Source organism: Jatropha curcas, chromosome 9 (assembly GCF_041381405.1).
Source record: "Jatropha curcas cultivar XTBG-Jc1 chromosome 9, XTBG_Jcur_1.0, whole genome shotgun sequence".
NCBI classification, from domain to species: domain Eukaryota; kingdom Viridiplantae; phylum Streptophyta; class Magnoliopsida; order Malpighiales; family Euphorbiaceae; genus Jatropha; species Jatropha curcas.
Genome location: NC_143159.1, coordinates 8,386,294 through 8,401,379, shown reverse-complemented (window position 1 = coordinate 8,401,379; position 15,086 = coordinate 8,386,294).

Sequence of the window (15,086 nt, the reverse complement as noted above, 5' to 3'; positions counted from 1 at the left end):
TATGGATCCTGAATATGATATGATATGGAATTTGACCGTCAGCTGGGTAAATGGGAGATCGGCGCCCCCGTGTGCACCTGATGATATGAATTATATGGAAAACCACAGGATGGCTTCTTGTTGTTGCGCACCTGATAATCTAGATCTGATTGTAGCCCGCAGGGTAGCCTCCTGTTGTGAGCACTTGATGATCTAGATTGGATGGAGATTACCGGGTTGCCTCCTGTCGGTACTAAAAAAAAAAAAAAAGAGAGAGAGAATGGAAAAACAATGAGAGGACTGGTCAGTGAGGATTAGACCAGTTGGCCGTATGGGGGTCGGCTCCCTGGTGCACATGTATGAGAGGGTGAGCCTGTGTGAGGACGGCTCGTTGGGGTTTCAGGTGGTGCCACTGACTAATTTCCACGTGATGTGACTATATGAAGGTGATAATAATTGTGATTGCTGTTGTATTGCCGTTTATATGACAAACTGCATGATCATAAAATTAATCAGTGACCAGATAAAAATATTTTTAGCATCTGTGTGATTGTGTGGGGTGAGAGGGTTATCTAACCCTACTCATTGAGTTTGGCGCTCACCCCTGCCTACCTATTTTTTTTTAGGTAATAGAAGAAAGAAGAGTCCTATGGAGTTGAAACATTAATTATAGAAGACTGTTAATGAATGAAATAATGAAGTAAATGTAAAGGTAGAGTTCCACAATTGTATTCTAGTTGGGTTGTAAGTATATGAACTGTATTAGTCATACAGAATTGAAATAAATTATTGGGCCTGTATCCACAATTATAAATAGGAAATGAGGTTTGCATAATCTAGGCTTACTACGGGCTTTGGGAGCCTTAAGCCCACCCGGGTCCTAGTGCCGGTCCGGCCCGTGGAAATGGGTCGTGACATAGCTGAAAAGGGTAGGGGGGATGAGCGCTAAACTCAGTGAGTAGGATTAGATAACCCTCTCACCCTACACAATCATACAAATGCTAAAATATTTTAATCTGATCACTCGTTTAGTTATATGATCATGTAGTTTGTCATACAAATGGCAATACAACAGCAATCACAATTATTATCACCCTCATATAATCATATCACGTGTAAATTAGTCAATGGAGTCACCGAAACCCGATGAGTCATCCTCCCACATGGCCCATCCACTCATATGTGCACCAGGGAGCTAATCCCCCATTCTGGCTGACCGGTTAAATCCTCACACGACCAGTCCTCTCATTGTTTTTTCAGTCTCTCTTTTTTTTTTTTTTTTTTTTTTTTTTTTTTTTTTTTTATACCAACAGGAGGCAACCCGGTCGCCTCCATCAAATCTAGATCATCAGGCGCTCACAACAGGAGGCCACCTTGCGGGCTGCGATCAAATCTAGATTATCAGGTGCGCAACAACAAGAGGCCATCCTGTGGTTTTCCATATCATACAGATCATAACGGTAGGTGCACACGGGGGCGTCGATCTCCTGTTTATACGGCTAACAGAAATCAGAATCAGGATCCATACAATAGAAACAGTATATAACGATAACAGTAATCAGAATCAGGATCCATATAACAGAAACAGTCTCACAAACCCATGGTGACCCACTTCATCCCTATTCCACACAAACAAGGCACAATATATACACAACACAAGTAATCAAATAATTTGTTTAATATCAACAAATAGTGCATCACACTATGGCAATTCAATAAAATAATGTATGATAACATTTAGCCGTGAATGCATGAATGCAGGCGGATGATGCGAATTATCTAACACTACTCATAGTTCTTTATTGTCCTTTAAGAAGGACTATCTTTATTATTGCATGCTTCTAGCTTTTGTCTTCACCTGTCGGGACTTTATAAACATCTAGAGCCGGAAAGGAGGTATTAATTAAGTCGATTGCGCAAGCTATTACTACTTATTGTATGAGTGTGGATGAATAGGGCCCACCTCCTTACCATTCAATAACACAGAGTACTTCACATCAGTTACACATAACATCATCCACTTCACCCACTTCTCACAAAAACCCATTCTCAGCATCATACCCCTCAAAAACTCCCAATTAACCCTGTCGTATGCTTTCGAAATATCAATTTTTGAAGCACATGCACCCCCTTGATTCTTCTTACTTTTAATATTATGAATTAATTCAAAAGCCACCGCCACATTATCAGAAATTAACCTCCCAGGAACGAAAGCAGATTGACATTCATCAATAATTAAAGGAAGAATATTTTTCAACCTATTTGCTAAGATTTTGCTACAATTTTATACAAAACATTGCAAAGCGAAATAGGTCTATACTCTTTTAACGACATAGGGTTATCACATTTAGGAAGCAACACAATATGGGTATCTGTCAAAGTTTTTGGGAAGGTACCTGTGGCAAGCCATTGTTTGCAGTCCCTCCAAATATCATCTCCAATCACATGCCAAAATTTTTGAAGGAACGTCGGATTTAGGCCATTCGGTCCAGGTGATTTGTCAGGTTGCATATCAAATGCAGCTTCTCTGATCTCATCCAATGTAAGTGGAGCCGTAAGAATATTGTTCTGGATAGCTGTCATCTTTGGTTGAACACGATTAAAAATTGCAATGCAAACTGATTCTTCTGCACTATAAACAGTAGAAAAATAATTCAATGTAAGTTGTTCCAAACTGTCATCATATGTAACTATCTCGCCATCCTCATTTTCCAACTTCATAATTTTAGCTCTCCTTTTTCTAGTCTTTATTGAAGCATGGAAATATTTGGAGTTTTGTTCCCCACAAGAAAGCCACAAGAAAGCCATCTCTGTTTCCCTATTTGTCTCATTCGACATTTTTCTTTCAATAGAATAGTATTCCATTCATTTTTTAGTCTTTGAACATTGACATCATCAAACCCATCTCTTGCCTCTTCTATACGTTGCTTTAATATCCTTTTTTGCTTCCACAATTTTTTATTAAATTGCCGACCCCACCTTTCCATTTCCTTAACACAAACATCTCTTTTATGTAACAATGGTCCACTATCATTATTACACCAAACATCTTTGACAAGGTGAGCCAATTCCCTCTCCCCCAACCAACTATTATCAAATCGAAACCTTCTATAATTATTGTCCACCTGTCTATAATTTAGTTAAAACTTTTTTCCTCTGCTCTATGCATGTACCTTTGCTTTATGCAATATCTCACCTAATGGTGTAAATCCACATTTCTCCTTTAGGAGGGATAGACATAAGTGAGATTGGTGGGAAGAGATATCTTTTTAGATGTTTCAATGGAATCGATACAGAGAGTATCGGAGGGATCCCCATGGCTATTTAACAATCATCTGCTGGTTTGGAAGGAGATCAATGAGGGAGATAATCCTTTGCTTATACCATTAACGCACTCTCCTGTTTGGGTCCAAATTCATGACTTAAAACATGGGTTTATGTCCCAAGAAATGGGAAAGCAGTTAGGGGATTTTATAGGGACCTTTATCGAATACGACCCAAAAGTATGTGTTGATTCTGATAATGAAAAGTTTATGAGAATGAAGGTTGTGTTGGACATTCGAAAGCCATTGAAGAGAAGGAAAAGATTGGTTGATGATAGCAACTTGATGTTTTATGTTCGATTCATATATGAAAAGGTGAAAACATTTTGTTATCTCTGTTGAATCATTGGACACACAGATAATTTTTGTGAATTGAGATTGAAGAAGAGACCGGATGAACTAATTATGGCCTGGGATGAGAGTTTGAGGGCCAGACCTCGCCGGAGATCACAGCCGGTGAGCAGCTGGATACGAAATATGGAAGGTGGAATTTTCGGTGCGAATCGAGGAAATTTAAATGAGGAAAATCTGGATAGGGATCCAATTATATCACGTGACTATAGAATCATCTTATTTCTGGTCAACTATATTAGGATATGGGCAATTTACAAGGAAAGATGGACTGTGATTTAGAGGGTGATGAAGTTGGGCCAGATACATCTCAGCCCATTGACTTAAATGAAGACATGCCTATGCAAAAGCCGAAGGAAATTAAGAAACGGCAGCGTGCCTTCAAACAAACAACAGATGGTGTTTATTTACACAATCAGGATTCATCATCAAGCTCAAACCCAGTTCAAAATATGGCTAGTATTCAGGAATCGACTGATCCTGCGTTGCAGGATAGCCGAAGGCAATGAGTCTCTTGAGTTGGAATTGCCAGGGCTTGGGCAATCCCAGCGCAATAAGGGCACTAAAGGATATCGGTACTTGTAGGCCTAAGGTGATTTTCCTTATGGAAACTTTAGTGCAATGTCACCGAATGGAGAGTGTGAATCGTTCTTTGGGGGTTGATAATTGTTTTACGGTTGATTGTGTGGGTAGGAGTGGAGGTCTTTGTCTGCTTTGGATGAATGATTTTGAAATAAATGTGACTAGTTTTTCTAGCAATTTTATTAATGCTTCGGTTAAAATTCAAGAAAAAGAGTGGAGGATGACCGACTTTTATGGCTTTCCGAAAGGCTCAAGGCGACGAGCTTCATGGAACTTGCTTCGTAGTTTAGCTAGCATTGATGACAAACTGTGGTTGTGTTTGGGAGATTTCAATCACCTTTTAACGACGAATGATAAATTGGGAGGAACAGCTGTCCAACGTCATTTGCTGAATGGTTTTTCTGATGCAATTTCGGACTGCGAATTAGTGGATATTCCTTGGGAAGGTTTTTGGTTTACATGGGAGAAGAAGAGAGATGGGGTTGTGTATTGCAGGGAGAAGCTGGATACAGTAATGGCAAATATGGGTGGTCTTCTATGTATGTGAATGCTTTAGCTAAAATTATTGCAGCTGCTGTTTCTGACCATGCCCCATTATTTATTCAACTAAATTATAGATAGGTGGACAATAATTATAGAAGGTTTCAATTTGATAATAGTTTGTTAGGGGAGAGGGAATTGGCTCACCTTGTCAAAGATGTTTGGTGTAATAATGATAGTGGGCCATTGTTACATAAAAGAGATGTTTGTGTTAAGGAAATGGAAAGGTGGGGTCGACAATTTAATAAAAAATTTTGGAAGCAAAAAAGGATATTAAAGACTAAATCCGTTCAAAGACTGGGGTCGGCAATGTATAGAAGAGGCAAGAGATGGGTTTGATGATGTCAACGTTCAAAGACTAAAAAATGAATAGAATACTATTCTATTCAAAGAAGAGTGCCGAATGAGACAAATAGGGAAACAGAGATGGCTTTCTTATAGGGACCAAAACTCCAAATATTTCCATGCTTCAATAAAGACTAGAAAAAGGAGAGCTAAAATTATGAAGTTGGAAAATGAGGATGGCGAGATATTACAGATGATGACAATTTGGAACAACTTACATTGAATTATTTTTCTACTGTTTATAGTGCAGAAGAATCAGTTTGCATTGCAATTTTTAATCTTGTTCAACCAAACGTGACATCTATCCAGAACAATATTCTTATGGCTCCATTTACGTTGGATGAGATCGGAGAAGCTGCATTTGATATGCAGCCTGACAAATCACCTGGACTGGATGGCCTAAATCCGGCGTTCCTTCAAAAATTTTGGCATGTGATTGGAGATGATATTTGGAGGGACTACAAACGATGGCTTGACACAGGTACCTTCCTAAAAACTTTGACAGATACCCATATTGTGTTGCTTCCTGTGATAATCCTATGTCGTTAAAAGAATATAGACCTATTTCGCTTTGTAATGTTTTGTATAAAATTTTAGCAAAATCTTTAGCGAATAGGTTGAAAAATATTCTTCCTTTAATTATTGATGAATGTCAATCTGCTTTCATTCCTGGGAGGTTAATTTCTGATAACGTGGCTGTGGATTTTGAATTAATTCATAACATTAAAAGTAGAAAGAATCAAGGGGGTGCTTGTGATTTAAAAATTGATGTTTCGAAAGCATACGACAGGGTTAATTGGGAGTTTTTGAGGGGTATGATGCTGAGCATGGGTTTTTGTGAGAAGTGGGTGAAGTGGATGATGTTATGTGTAACTGATGTGAAGTACTATGTGTTATTGAATGGTAAGGAGGTGGGCCCTATTCGTCCTAGTAGAGGTTTGAGACAGGGCAATCCTTTGTCACCTTACTTGTTTTTATTTTGTGCGGAGGGTTTGTCTTTATTATTTCAGGATGCTAAAAGGAGAGGTACATTACAAGGTGTGAAGGTGGGAAGGAATTGTCCGAGCATTACACACTTGCTATTTGCGGATGATTCTTTTTTCTTTTTTGAGGGTTCTTTACAGGAAGCAGAGGAGGTCAATGATATTTTGAAGCAATATGAGAGAGCATCGTGTCAGGCCATTAATTTGAACAAATCGGGTATCTTTTTTAGCCCGAATATGAGTAGAGAATTGATGACTAATATCTCTACTATTTTGCATGTTGCTAGTTCAATTGGTGGGGTACTTATCTTGGTCTTCCATCTCTCATTGGCAAATCGAAAAAACAGGTGTTTGGCTTCCTTCAGGACAGACTTAAAAAAAGGATTGGTAATTGGTCTAACAGATTCCTCTCTAGAGCCGGAAAGGAGGTATTAATTAAGTTGATTGCGCAAGCTATTCCTACTTACTGTATGAGTGTGTTTAAAATACCTCTTTCTACATGTGAAGCGATGCAAAAAAGGATGAACAAGTATTGGTGGGGGGAGAAGGAAGGAGGGCATAGAGGGATTCATTGGTTAGCGTGGGAGAGGATGTGTTGTAGCAAAAGGGAAGGTGGTATGAGTTTCAGGGATCTTCATTGTTTTAATATGGCCATGTTAGCGAAGCAAGGGTGGTGTTGTAACATCCCTTTTCGGTCCACCCGTTAACCCGAATGAACCGAACCGAGACGCTACAAACTGGTTGACTTTATGTCTTGTCATGCTGATATCATAATGTATATTGAATATAATATCATGCTGATGTTGTTTACAATAATAATGTAATTTATATTTACAAGACATGATACTAGTGTCAAAATGAAATGGGTCCAACTGTGTGCCCTGTACATGCCATAAAAAGGGTAGACAAAAGATACACATCCAAATGAGTAGCTACCCTGAAGACTGAGTCTTCTACAGATGAACTGCAGCAGTTGCAAGCTGACTCTCTACGGTCCAATCTCAAAACCTCCGAGTTAAACAGGTAACTCGCTGAGCAAATAAAGCTCAGTGGATATCTCAACATATAAAGAAACAATTAAGCACATACATAGATAGAAATAAGCATGTAAATGCATATGGATAATTAAACATATAAGCACATATAGCATGATCCTTTCCTTATACCTTGATTATCTTTCGTACTGTTTATAATACTGTATGATTCATGAAATGTTATGTCAAGATATTTGTATGGCTCCATAAGGTTATAGTGAAACCGAAGTGATAAGAAAACTGTATGAAACTGGATGAATACTATATGCTTGGCTGCTATGGCCCATATATAATCATATCCACTCAACGGCCTGTAGCCGGAGTATCAAACTGTATGGGGTGCAGATCTGCTATCCTATGTCGCGACATAGCCTTATCTAAGTGGTTTCTACCTAACCTCAATGGAGCCTAATGTTGGTATGTCAATAATATAACACAACATCATATTCATAGTTCATAACTTCATAAATCATAATGTTTATTTGATTTCACATCATTTGTATGCTTGCATGTTGTTTTGATACATGTTCTAATGTTGTATTTTTTGTTGTAAAATGATTGGAGGCATACAAGTTGAGCAAAGGAATACAATTGCATAGAAAATAAAGTCCAAAAGTGCATGAAAACACAAGTCGCGAGCGCGCCTTGCAAGGTCGCGAGCGCGAGATGCAAAAATGAGAGTCAGTGAGTTATCGGGCACAAGTCGCGAGCGCGCAGTGCAAAGTCGCGAGCGCGTAAAGCACCAAATGAGAGTCAGAGAGTTTCAGGTGAAAGTTGCGAGCGCACAAATGAAAGTCGCGAGCGCGTAAAGTGCAAAATGAGAGTCAGTGAGTTTCAGGCACAAGTCGCGAGCTCGTCATGCAATTCGCGCGCGCGTCGCGTTTTCCAGCCTGCATAGTCTGTACTCTTTTGGTCATATCTCTCAATATACAATTCCGATTTGGATGATTCAAAAACCCATGTAAAGCTAACACATAGAGGAACAAATAACTCTTCTATAACACTTCCTAATTCCATCATTAAATGGGGTCAAAATCAAGATGAAGTTACTAGTAAAATTTCCAGCAAAACCTGTTTCAGCATAAACTCACTATTTACTTCATTTATTCAATTCCTCCCCTGTTTTCTCACCATTACCAGTCCTCCCACTCAACATGAAGCAATATTGTCTCATTAGGAACACACCACACAAATTCTCATGCAAAGAAAATGGTAAATGAAAAGAGATATCAAACCTTTACTCCAAAAAGCTTGAGCTCTTCTTTAACTTCCTTTTTCTACTACCTTTGAACTCACTTCACCTATAAAAATAGCACCAAATGATTCAATTATGAACTTCAAGAAGGTTTACTTACTTGGATAGAAGAGAAGTTGAAGTTAAGGCTTAACTACCATGAAAATGGATGGAGAAAGGAAGGAGATGAAGAAGATGAAGATAAAGATGAAAATGGGAAAGTGAAATGGTTATTATGGGTAGGCCATCAAAATATCAATGAATTTTTATGTGAAACTTCCTAAATGGTACCTCAATTGTCAACAGGTTACTACTTAAGACCCAAGCTTGGTCTTTTAATGCAAATAAATCCTCACCCATATGCTTTGATCTTTTTCTCTCAATCAAGTAAGTCCACTTATAATCCCATTCTACCCCAACCGGGTTTGGTTTGGCCCGACTCAACTCGACTCTATGAAATGACTCGACTCAGTGCTAAGACTCGACTCGGTAGGATGTCACAGGTGTCTTATGACGGAGCCCGATACTCTTTTTTCTAAACTTTTCAAAGCCAAATATTTCCATAATAGGGATTTTTTGGATGCTCCTCTTGGTAGGCGTCCTAGTTATGTGTGGAGGAGTATTCATGCTGCTATTGGGTATTAAAATAGGGGGTACGATGGAGAGTAGGGAATGGGAAATTATCAGTGTATTATCACATCCGTGGATGCCTATGGATCATAGTTTTTGGGTGGAGGATCATAGGGACTTTGTTGATCCTAATATGAAAGTGAGGGAGCTTTTTGTGGAGGGGGAAGGGAGATGGGATGTGGGGAAGGTGATGATTCTTTTTAGCTTGAGAGAGTTTAGAGCTATATTAGGGATTCCTATTAGTATTAACGCTAATAGGGACCAAATTATATGGCATTGGGATAAAAAAGGCATTTATAGCGTTAGGTCTGGGCACTACGTGGCAAGGAGGTTGTTGAGGGGGAGGATGAATGACATAGAAGGTGGATGGTGGGGTACAATGTGGGGTTTAGATGCTTCCCCTAAATACAAGGATTTTTAATGTGGAGGGCTATAAGGAATGTGTTGCCTACGAAGGAGAGATTGAGAAGGAGAGGGGTGGAGATTAATATTGGGTGTCCTTGGTGTGGGGAGGAAGAGGATATTAATCATGCAATAGTATTATGTAGTAAGGCTAAGGGAGTTTGGATGCAAGGGAGGTATGAAGTAGGTGATATAAATATTTCTTTTACTAACTTCTTTTTCCAAGTACTTGTTAATGGTGATAAACTAAAATCCCAAAAGTTTTTGGTGTATGTTAGATATATTTGGATGGCAAGAAATAATGCTCTTTGGAACAATATAAAAGACATGTGCTACACTACATTCTTGAAGGCAAAAGAATACATGATTAGTTGGGAACATGCAAAGTTGGCGCAAAGGAGCATGGCTAGTGCATCCTCAAATACAAGTCGGTAGAGCCTTGCAATATTTCCACCCGGACATCTTAGCAACAGTGGAGACCAATCATGGCAAGCTTTTGTGGATGGTTCTATTTTTGAGCAAGAAGGCATGCAAGGCTTTGGAGCGGTGATGGAGACAGAGGAAGGCATTTTTATTCGAGCAGTTTCAAGTCACTTTACTGGTGGTACGGACCCTTTTATTGCGGAGGCTCTAGCTCTTTGTAGTTTTTTATTATTTCTCAAGCAAAATTATGTTAAGCGTGGAGGTACTATTTTCATAGACTCGCAGGTTTTATTTTTTGCTTTGAGCTCCTTTATTTTATTCAAAACGGATGTGGAGAGTATTATTTATGATTGTAAGGACTTATTTTAAGAACTCCCTTTGGTTTCGTGCAGATGGATTCGTGGGCAAGCGAACTTAAAGGGTCATACCCTAGCTCAAGCTTCTATTCGCTTTGCGCATCTATGCATCTGGAATTATATTCCTCATTGTTTGTCCGAGATTTATGATAATGAATGAAAGGCTATGAGTTTTACACTTTCAAAAAAAAAAATCAAAAATAATAAGAAATTTCTAAATAAGATGTCTAATTCGAGAAATGTATCTTACCTTAATTATTAGTTTTGGTTACTAGTTGTTTTACTCACATTTCAAACTAAACTGTATATTTATAATGTTTTCTTATTTATTTATTTATTCCAATTTATAACCTTTAGATAAAATTTCTAGTTATTCGGTGAGGAATATTTTAGATTAATAATAATAATAATGATATTATAATATTTTATAATACCTAAAGTTTTAGTCGTCACTACTTATTAATAATATAACTAATTTAATTCTTCATTAAGTGCTTTACTGAAAATTCGGCAGCATTTTCCCTATAAACTGGACTATCCAAATTTTACATAATCCACATGTCAACACATAGCCCATCCATCGGGCAATTCACATTAACGGATCCTGTCCGCCATAACCATCATTCAGCCGTTCATTCAATTCACACAATCCATTATAATTAATTGTTCTATAACTATTTATTTGTTAATAAAATTCCTAAAATCTATTATTAGCTAGGAATTTATATTTCAGTACCAACCTTATAGTTATAATTAATATTCATGAAATATATTTAACAATATCTAATTTCATTGATTTAAATATTTAATTAAATTCATTAATTAATTAATTCGGAATTTATTCAAAAATTGCGAACTGAGTCTTAGAGTGTACTGATCGAAAATCAGATGACGAATCCACCGTCTACACGAGAAGAGGACGATTCTGCCTTGTGGTGCCTCGCCTGAGTGTCGCCGGCCGGTTACCATACCGTCGCCCCCGTGCCCTGTAGGTGGCCGGAGAAGCGACTTTTGCCCAGAATTTTACAACATATATACCAAAATACTCGAAATCTCATGGGGACTCCGGATCCGTGATCAATTTGGACTGGTTAAGCCTTGTTTCGCCGGAAATGGCCCTGACAGTGGCTTCGCCGCCGCCGTTCATGGCGTTTTCCTCAAGCAAGCTTTGTCGTCGAAACTGATGGAAGAAAGAGACTCGTTGGGAAGAGAGGAGTCGATCAAAGCATGTCCCTCGCCTTGAAGCTGCTGGAAATGGCGTGGATCGCCGGAATTTGGTGAGCACGACCTGTCAAGGAGAACAACTCCGTTTCGCTCCCATTAAAGCTCTTTTCGCGCGAGAGGAGGCTGGAGACATGACCACCAGCACCATACGAGCCGACCACCACCTAGCTTTCGTTGAGCGGTGGCCGAAAACGAGGAGAGGGAGGAGGAGCGGCGCTGCTCCTTGCGTGCGTGAAGAAGAAGAGAGGAAGAGAGAAAAAGAGAGGAGAGGATGGGTCTAGAGAGTTCTGGGCCATTCTGGTTCGATTCAAGCCGGTTTGGTCCAACTCAACGATTTAGCTCAATTTTTGTTAGGTTTACGGGATTTTTATCTGGTTTACAGATCCGGTTTGATTTATTTTTACTAATTTAATTAGGTTTTATAACATTTCTTAAATTTACTCAATATTAATATTAATAATCATGATATTCGATTTTTAAGATAATTAAGTCACGTAGTAACCACATTCACATTTACATATTTAAAATACATTAATAGTTAAGGCTCCATATCCATTTTTGAAAATATCTAAAGGTTCTCAATCTGGTAATTCCGATAATGTGTTTTGGGCTTGAGCCCAACTCACAATTTAGGCCCAGATTGAAATTGCTCGGTATTAAAAATTCAAAAGTTTTGAAAATAAAAATTCAGGGTATTACACCTTTGTATAAAAGTAGGAAAGGAATAATATACACTAACCTGAACTAGATGGCTCCCCTAGCCCTTTTCCTCTAGTAATCACCCTCTCCTCAACTCCCTTTCTCTCAGCAGCTGTAGCATGATATTAATACTCACATTAAGATCATACTACACAATGTACACACATGCACTTCTATAAGAATGTAAATTAAGCATTAGAATGTAGTCTCATGCTTTTTCTTTCATTTTCACTATACTTGTCCAAGTGTTATATGATCTGAGTTTAAGCATGAAACACTTCATATCCAACACTTAACCACATCCTAGACACAAAATACTAACAATGAAAACAATAGAAGTGAATAGCATGCTAAATTCGTTCAAGGTTTATGAAATGCAGAATTTCAGCATTTGAGTAGCTGGCATTGCGTTGACTATATCTTGAATTCCCCATATTCAATTGCCCTGAAATTTTGACAGCATGTTCCAAACATCTTAGGGTACTGTTCTGGAAAATTTCATAATTTTTAAAGCTCATTTGCATTTTTAAATGACATAATTATAGAATCTGAAGTTCAGTTTTTCTCATGCTGAGCAGCCTGCAGTGATTTACTTATAACTCCATTTCCTTTTATCCAATGGCCTTTAAATTTTAACACGACCTACCCAACATCTCAGCCTATCTCCATATCAAATTTCATAAATTTTGGAGTTCATTTGCTTAGTCAAACAGGTCAATTACAGAAGCTGAATGTCAGGCAGCATAACTGTAACATGTCCAACAATGATAAGTTTATTTAAGCATTCTCAACTCACTTCCAGCACAAATTCATGCAATCCAACTCTTCTATTACTGAAATAACATCATAATATAAGATATAGCAGAGTCCATAGTTCATAGAATATCAAAACCAAACTCAAAATCATCCATCTTGGTGACTTATGCAACTTAGACTTTGAATTCATGCATAACTACTTTCAATCATCTTAAATCACCTTAAATCACTTCTCATCACTTCATCTTCACCAAATCAGATTACACAAACAAGCACCTCACTTCAAAGTTCATGGAATTCAAAAAGTAATCCATAGAAATGAAGGAGGAAGTGAAAATAACTAACCTTTTCTTAAGAATTACTTGAAAATTCTTTGATTTTCACCTTCTTTTTGCTTGGTTTTGACTCAAAACCCTCCTCCTCTCTTCTTGAACGGTTTGGCCTGCAACAATGAGTGAAGTGTCGTGGTTCTTTCCTCTTCTTCAATAAAATTATATAATAAACTTTATTAAAAATTCCTTCCATGTCCTTTAAATGCAAATTGCACTATAATCCTCCCTTTTGTTTTCCCTTCATCCTTTGGCACTCTAATCTTTTTAATCATTTTACTTTAGTCCTATTAGGTATAAACCAAGTGTATTTAATATTCTAAACTCCACTTGGTAAAAATCGTACGGAAATTACCGTTTTTCAGGCTTTTCAGGTAAAATCGTGCTTTACCGAGAAGTCATTCATCTTTCAACTCATTTTTGATTTCCTTTAAGCTTTCACATGGATTTGTAAAGATCAATTAATGTTTCATTTAATTAATATTAATATCCTCAATCTATAGTGTTTCCCATTATTTTAAGTTTTCCTTTTATTCGGATAACCGAATTCATCGAAAAAGCTAAAATAGAAAGAACTACAAAATTGAGGATATTACATTTGTATCTTGATTTTAGTCCCACATATAAAGACAATTAAATACCATGATTAAGAAAATAAATTATAAAAAAATTGATAACAAGATATAATATTTACCTTGAGATTAACTAATATTTTCTTTCATAAATATTTACTCTTTTCTTGGTTTTAAATGGCTTCATAAAGACAATCAAATATAATTATTTTCACATTGAAAATTGTATATTGTACATAAAATTGAAATTGAGAGTTTAAATTAATTGAAAGACACACACAATGAATTTAATTACTAATATGAATTAATTAATAAAACATAAATTTAGTAGAATTATATCACAATCAAATCAAATGAACTATAATTTTAATAAAAGAATATACAAACTATTGTATAGCGTGTTGGAATAATTTTCCAATTTTATCCTTATTTATACAATCAAATGAACTATTTTATGAGAGTCTTGTTTTATTTTCTTTGAATTCCGAATATGGGATAAAAAATTCTTTCCATAAAATATTAGACTAAGCAACCCTTGTTTGCATTCAAACAAACTCAACTTAGTTTAAATGGTGATTCAAAAAAATTGCTTATCTTCCCAAAATGAAGAATATATTATTTTCTCTCACTTTATTCATCAGTTTTGTGTTCATAATTTTTTTTCAAAGAGCATTTTCTAGCTATCATGTAAAGAAATCCGACATGTTCTTTGTTCCTGCGCTTTTAACCCAACAGAAAATGAATCTTCATGTTCTATCAATTACTATATTGAAAAACTTTTACTTTTACCTTTTGGAGGAATTCTCACTTCCATTTTTATTTTTTTATAGTGTTAATCTCCTTGATGAAGTATATACCACAAGTATATTCCAGAAACATATTTCCATATAAATGTGTTATTGCATGCTTAGATTCCAGAGAGATAAAAGTATGGAGAAAATGCAGTATGAAGGTTATGTTTCCAATCCTAATGTAGAAGAGAAAAATAAACAACCTGTATCTCTTCATGTTCCTTCTACCTCTCATACCATGAAATAAGCTTTTTAATTTGATTTCAGATTTAAGAACTTACTATGAAATTTTAGGTTAAATATTTGAAGTCAATTACAATTCTTGCACAACAATAATTTGAGACTACCTAAAACATTATCTTCACTTGCTACTCTTCAAAACTTGTTGTCTTAACTTTGTTTTTATTTGGAAAAGAGATGTATAATGTATCCTATATTAAATTTCAATGGATATTTAATTATTTATTTGATATTTTATTGCATACTTTTAGTTAATAAGAAATATGTATTTATGATTCAATTTTAGTTCAGTT